The sequence below is a fragment of the Pantherophis guttatus genome, chromosome 2, assembly GCF_059756535.1.
Source record: "Pantherophis guttatus breed Tessera chromosome 2, ASM5975653v1, whole genome shotgun sequence".
In the NCBI taxonomy this organism is placed as follows: Eukaryota; Metazoa; Chordata; class Lepidosauria; order Squamata; family Colubridae; genus Pantherophis; species Pantherophis guttatus.
The window spans coordinates 267,287,995-267,295,770 of NC_142064.1; positions in this window are offsets into that span (position 1 = coordinate 267,287,995).

Genomic DNA, 7,776 nt, shown 5'->3' on the forward strand with positions numbered 1-7,776 from the left:
AGTTGGAGCCTCCGGGTGCTCTTCAAGGGGAGCCCCATGTAGAGAGCGTTGCAGTAGTCAAGGCGAGAGGTGACGCGGGCATGAGTGACTGTGCACAGGGAATTCCGATCAAGAAAGGGCCGCAACTGGCGAATCAGGCGAACCTGACAAAAGGTCCCCCTAGTTACAGCTGTCGGATGTTCCTCCAAGGACAGCTGCATATCCAGGAGGACTCCCAGATTGCGAGCCCTTTCTTTGGGGGCCAAAGACTCGCCCCCAATAGTCAGTGATGGAGTCAACTGACTATATCGGGATGCCGGGAGCCACAGTCACTCAGTCTTGGAAGGGTTGAGCTTGAGCCTGTTCCTCCCCATCCAGATCCGCACAGCCTCCAGGCACTGGGACATCACTTCAAGGGCATCATTGGGGTGGCCTAGGGTGGAGATGTACAGCTGGGTGTCATCAGCGTACTGGTGGTATCTCACCCCGAAGCCACGGATGATCTCGCCCAGCGGCTTTACATAAAGATTGAACAGAAGGGGCGAGAGGACCGATCCCTGCGGCACTCCACAGATGAGAGGCCTCGAGGTCGACCTCTGCCCCCCTGCCAACACAAACTGCGACCGGTCGGAGAGAAAGGAGGAGAACCACCGCAACACGGTGCCTCCCACCCCCAATTCTTCCAGCCGGTGCAACATGATACCATGGTCGATGGTATCAAAAGCCGCTGAGAGATCTAACAGGACCAGAACAGAGGAGCAGCCCCTGTCCCAAGCCCTCCAGAGATCATCAACCAACGCGACCAATGCCGTTTCTGTGCTGTGCCCAGACTTGAAACCCGACTGGAACGGATCTAGATGTTTCCTCCAGGAATTGTGGGAACTGTCGCGCGACCACACTCTCAACAACCTTCGCCATGAAGCGAAGACAGTTGGAGACAGGACGGTAGTTGGCCAATATTGCCGGATCCAGGGACGGCTTCTTGAGGAGAGGCCTCACCACCGCCTCTTTCAAGGCAGCGGGGAAGTGGCCCTCACTCAGCGAAGCATTGATAACACCCTGGAGCCAGCCTCGTGTAACCTGCTTGTTACACTTTGATGGCTTCTGAGTGACACCAGCACCATATTGCTGATGTACGTGTGGCATCCCCCTTTGAGTTGGTGATATGAGGGGGGAAAATGTACAATGGAAAACGTTTCATTTTTAAAAATGCATTGTGTAAGAACAATACTTTTGAGAAGGAAAAAATGGGGAGTGTCAGTATTGCTATGAACAGTTGGGTAACAGAAGATGCTCAGACTTGCCTCAAACTGTGAGATGGGTAGCGAATAAATTTATTAATCAATAAATGTAATAATAAAAAGGTAAGATAAACATCTTTTATCAACTTTTGCTCAGTTGCAAGGTCTCCACACATATAGTAGTTTCTAACAAACTACCATTGTTCTTCTTGTGCATTCTGTATCTCTACGGCCGATCTGTCTTCCTCAGCTTCCCTTCCCTCCTCAATGTAAATTTAAGTTTCCAATTTCAATTCTACACCAGTCCAGCCATTCTTTGTGGCATTTTTCAAGTATCACTAGACAGATTTCAAGGGTTTTTTAAAAAAATTAATATTATTATGAGGGGTGCACTTCCTTATCCATAAGGTCTCTCCTTTTTTTATTTTTACTATGGTAATAATGAAGGTTACTGATTCTGGCATTTTCCAGCTCTTTCAGGAGGGGAAATACAGGGAGGAAAAATGTTTAAACTACATAGAATTCTCACCTCCTTTTGCCTCTCAGCATCCTTTCAACAAAACAACCCTCTGCATTTCTCTCTAGCCTCAACAACTCACAGACGTTTTCCACAAATTTATCTCTCACATCCTCAACACACAGGCATTCACAGGTCTCAGGATCACTTCGCCTTATCACTCTTTATGAGCTTCGGGACATCTCACACACACACACATTCACATTTGTACTGCAATCAGACTTTTTGTATAAACCAATTTCACATACAAAAATTTCATTTAATGCTTCCTCCATGCAAACCAATCATAATTATTTCAGGGAGCTTTTTCACAAGCCAATGAGCTCCATTTTCTAAATAACTTTTTGTGTACTGTTGTTAGAGGGTCTCATCCTTCCTGCAGGTTTGGAAATGATTACATACATACACATACACACACATACCATCAAACATTTCCAGACCTGTGGAGGTTGTTTTTTGTTTTAATTTTATTTCCTTGGGCAACCTATAGCTTATTTTTAAAGCAGTGGGAAAACTCAGAGAGCAGTTTAAATCATAAATATGATTGTGGGCCCTAACTACTTTCTGTTTCCCACAGCTCAAAGCCGAGATGTTTACTTAATTTGCAGGCTGGCCAGACATATCACAATCAATTCTACATGCTATTATTATAGATGCATATCCAGGAATTTTGTAACAGAAATCACACCAAATTGATCAAGTCAAATTGTATGAGTCTTCCCATTTAGGCAGGTTTTACATTTTTTTTTTATTACCTGCTAAAGCCCAGGTGGGAAGAACAATAAACAATTTCTTCTTTATTCTTAGTTCTGTCAGACTTCTCTGGCTCTTTCAAGAATGGTAAATTATCAAGATCTTTATAACACTGTAATATTTCTTTGCCACCCATAGATCTCTCTTTAGGCACTAGATTGTTACTACGTGCCTCTGCCCTGGGGGTGTTCTGTGTGTTCTCATTCTAACTTGGATCGCCCAGCAATCGCTGGCCCATTTTAAAGAACAAGATGTATAAGAGGTATAGAGACCTATGTTCACACATCGTTTGCATTTAGCCAGGGCTCTCATGAGCAAGTTTGAACTCCACTTTTCTTTTTACAGACAACTTTTACTGCCACATTTTTTCATTCATTTTTTTTATACTCTTTTTTTTGTTTTCTTTTTTCACTTGTTTGTAACGTGTTCCAGTGGGCTAACATAGCTAAATGGAGAACACGGCCCAATTCTTGTTACTAGGTTATTTGTTCCAAACAGGCTACCAGCATGGTTGCCCATTTTTCCCAGGGGATTCCTTTCTGTCAGCTCGAAGCCTGACTAGACTCTCTTTCTTCCTGAGGAGATTTCCCACACCTTTCCGTCGGTGCGAAGCCTAACCAAACCCTCTCTTTTTCCCTAAGAGATTTCCCAGACCTCCCCTGCGGGGCCGAAGTTTAGTCAGAGCCCTCTCCTGCACTACAGATTCTTATTCCAACAGTCACACTCCTTTCAAAGCGATCGTCTCTGGCTGATCTCCTCTCGGATAATCAGAAACGCAGATTGGATCTCCGCACATCGCTTTGAGGCCAAACCTCTGAGGAATTTCCCTCGTCTCATTCACACACTCACAAAGCAACACTCCCCTTCCCAAGAGAAAAAAAAAATTCTACTCGCCCAGAAGAGCTGAGTTCCATAACCCCCCACAGTGGAAGCCTCTTTGTTAGGCATTGAGGACAGGCAGAATCGGAGCCTGCCAGCAAATGACCAGATCAAAGTCACTGGATAAATTTTTCCAGGAGCGCTCTTGACTTCGGTACTGGTCCAAGCTGGTTTCTTCCGTCTGCCTTTAATGAAGGCCACCAAGCCTCAAAGCGGCTCAGTTTGTGGGAAGCTGAATGCGGCCACCTTGAAGAAACTTTGCCTTCAAGTCCCACTTCAGGCGCCAGAAATGTAAGGTCCCAAAACACACTTGAGTCACCAGAATGCCAAAGAGAGAGACTCAAGATGAGGCTTGCAAAAAAGCAGATTTTATTTATGGCCAAAAACAAAATACTGGGTAGAACTATATCCAGAACATACAGATACAATGCATGTGAGGAAATAGCCACACCTTGGGAAAGGTATGGCGTCCTTTTATACCCTCAGAGACGTCAGTTTAGTACCCAATTCTGGCCTCCTAATTTAGGTTTGTGTATTCCTTGTTGCCCTGCAAGGGGGAATAGAAACTTCCCAAATAGTCATCCTTGAGCATTTCTTTGTTTACTCAATTGGCCACTTTGGCCCCCTGGCTCTGGAAAGCAGGAGTTTATCCAGATCAAACATAAATTAGGGCTGAGGTATAAATTATCCCTTTGTTGATGGCTGTAGTTTCAACTGAGATACTACCATGCTTTTAGATAGATTGATATGACTTCAGGTCAAATGGCAGGGACATATGTTTGATAAATACCAGATACATTACAGAGGCCTAATAACAATATGTTTGTAACAGGAGATACAAATAGAAAGGAATAATATGTATGATACAAATGCAAAGGCATATATGTATTACAGGAACCTAATGGTTACAGAATCTAGTATACCAGTATATCATATTCTAGTATTATTTATTATATCCTTATTATTGTTTCCCTTTCAGAACTTTACTGGTTCTGGCATTTTACAGCTCTTTCTTCTTGTCTGACTTGCAGAAAGGAGAGATACATTTTTAAAAATGGCTTCAAACTACTCTCACTACCATTACAAGGACGGGAAGTTTTTGAAACATTTGATATGATATAAATCTTCTTCTTCTTGTGCCATATCTGTCATAAGCCGTTGGCGATCATGTTGGCGATCCTATTTTTATCAATAGCCGCATGAAAAAGTGCTGCTGAATTTTGTCCAAACCAGTCCCTTAGATTCTGAAGCCATGATGTTCTTCTTCTGCCTGGAGCTCGTTTGCCTTCAATCCTTCCCTGGAGGATTAAATGAAATGTGCCCTCTTTTTCTGGATGTCGCATCACATGTCCGAAATATCCCAACTTTTGTTTTTTTTAATTTTAATGGTTTTTTTTAATGATATAAATAGGTGACTCAAAAGATTAGCCAGATTAGCATTGATCCTCATTACTTATTTTCCAAGGGTGTGTCATCAACATTTTATCAAAAAAGGACTATGGGATAATGTATAGGAATTAATGGCTAAAGGTAAAATTTCATGTTCATAGATATTCCAGAGGAAAAATTGCAGACTACAGGAACCATGTTCACCTTTAACGTTTGGAATTAACCACAGATACATTTTTTCAACTTCCAAAATGTCTGAATAGCTTATATTTAAGCATATACAAAAGAACCTTTTCCAACTTTCCAACTTGTTACATCCTCCCAGGGTTACTTTCCATTGTCTGATTTGGGGTGGGTGGGTGGAGACCATAATATGATTTTTAAATAAAGAATACAGAGTTTTCTTTTTTCTGCTTTAGTCTTTAAAATTGCTTTTTCTGTTTTAACAGTATAATCAACTGAGAAAGTTACGTTCAAATTTTCCACAACTATAATTGATATTTTGTTAATAGTGGGAGAAAGTAGTGCCTAAATTTAGGATAATTTAGAATAGGCAGCACAGAGAGGTAGTGCTTAGTTAATGACCCCTGGTGGCACTGAATGAGGGGGATTTATGATCAGTCCTCAAAGTTCCAACCATCCCAGAATCCCCTGAACACCTCATTGCAATCCAACATATGGCGGTCCGTTCATACGACAAAACAACTAGACACAAGGACAGAATTTCCCCCATGCCATCACTCTGGTAAACAATTCATTCCCACAACACTCTCTTATGCCCTCAGATGTCAAATCACATAGAAGGTCTTTATTACTATTCTTCTCATCTTTCCTATCATCTATTCCCTTAGCATCTTATGACTAGAACTTTATTGTTTGTATGTTATGATTTATCTTGATTGCTTATTTAGTACCCTAATAAAAGCCAGCAGTGTGCGGCAGCAGCCAAAAAAGCTAATACAGTCCTTGGTGGTATATAAAGACGCATAGAATCAAAATCAGATGAAGTATTAGTACCGCTTTATAAAGCCTAATTAAGGCCACACCTGGAATACTGCATCCAGTTTTGGTCACCACATTACAAAAAAGATGTTGAGACTTTGGAAAAAGTGCAAAGAAGAGCAACTAAGATGATTAAAGGCCTGTGGAGACTAAAACGTGTGAGTGAAGAATGGCTGCAGGATTTGGGTTTGGCTCGTCTAGAGAAAAGAAGGACTGGGGGTGGGATATCTGCCCTCTGCTCTGCCCTCACTCCATATTGCATATCTACCTGCCTAGCCATGTGCTGGTGGTACCACAGCAGACACTGGTGGACACTCCTACAGCCGGCAGCAATCACTCCGGCTCTGCCATGCTTGCAGAACAATAGCCACTTATCTACTTGCCAGCCTGTTTGCCAATTGCTCCTTGTCGGACTTGTGACTTCCTGAGACTTACTTGTTCATTTTGCTTATTAGAAGCCAGCAGGGAGTTGCAGTGAAGTCCTTGCTTAATGACAGCAGCAAGGACTATTGAAATTGCCTAAGTCATGTGATACAGCTAGTCCTCAACTTACGACCACAACTGAGTCCAACATTTCTGTTGCTAAGTGACTTTGCCTTTGAGAAGGGTACAAAAGGGGATCACATGACTCCAGGACACTGCAACCATCATAAATATGAGTCAGTCGCCAAGATCTGAATTTCGATCACATGACCATGGGGATGCTGTAATGGTTGTAAGGGTGAAAAACGGTGGTAAGTCACTTTTTCAGTGCAGTTGTAACTTCGAACATTCACTAAATGAACTGTTGTAAGTTGAGGACTACCTGAATTGCACTTTACTAATGATAAAGGTAAAGGTTTTCCCAGTTCAGTCATTTCTGACTCTGGGGGACGATGCGCATCTCCGTTTCTTAGCCGAGGGAGCCAATGTTGTCCAAAAATGCTTCTGTGGCCTGGTGGCCAATATGACTGTAGGCTGAGGTGTGGTTCTTAACTGAATTCGGCTTTTCCATTCACTTTACCTGTCAGAAGGTTGCAAAATGGGGATCACATGACCCCTGGACACAGCAACAGTCATAAATACGAGTCAGTTGCCAAGGGTCTGAATTTTAATCACATGACCATGGAGATGCTGCAAAGGTCCTAACGGTGAAAAACGGTCATAAGTCACTTTTTCCAGTGCCGTTGTAACTTTCAGTGGTCACTAAATGAGCTGTTGTAAGTCGAGGTCTACCTGTATTTATTGTCATGCATACTGCTGGAAAGTCCTTTGCACCTGGACCCAGTTTAACAGACGTTCTCAAAACCAGTTTAGGACCAGTTCTGAAGACTTTTTTGGGTTTACAGTTATAACAAAGGCTAACTAAAGAGAACTTGTTCCAAAATGGAATCGTGATTGCAAATACATTTTTTGTTCCGTGTTGCTTTAAATCTGGGCTGTAAAATGAATTCTGCAGAAGGAAGCAGGGTTGGTTGGGAGATCATTTCACAATCAGGTTGGTCAAACTTTCCAAGAAGCTGAACGGGTTAAAAGCAGAAAGTTCAGCAGCTAGAGTAGATCCAGAAATGTAGAGTCCTCTTAGTGAATTCCTTTTCCTGGAGCTTCTTTGGAGAAAACTTTGAGTTTGGTATTGCCGTTCTTGAATTTTGCTGGGCGAATCTCAACAGTTCGGAAAGAGTAAGTTAAATTTGAAACTTTCAGAAAATGATCAGATCAGAGAATAAGAAATCCAGGAAGGGGGAGTGGGGGGGGGAGTTAAAGGGAAATTATCCTTGAGTAAATAATTTATTTTTTAAAAAAAATCTGCACCTATTTAACGCTCTCCTGGTAAAGGAGAGGACACAACAGTTGGTCCTTGCAGAGCTCTCTCTTCCTATAGAAAATTGAACCTCCATGTTCAAGCAGAGCACACAGCTCCGCAATCCAGGTGCGGGGAAAGGCATAAAAGGAGGGCGTGGAGGCGTCACGGGTGGGGAGAACAAAATGACAAAAAGAGCATCGGGGCTATTGAGTTGCAAGCGGCGTCTCTTTCTT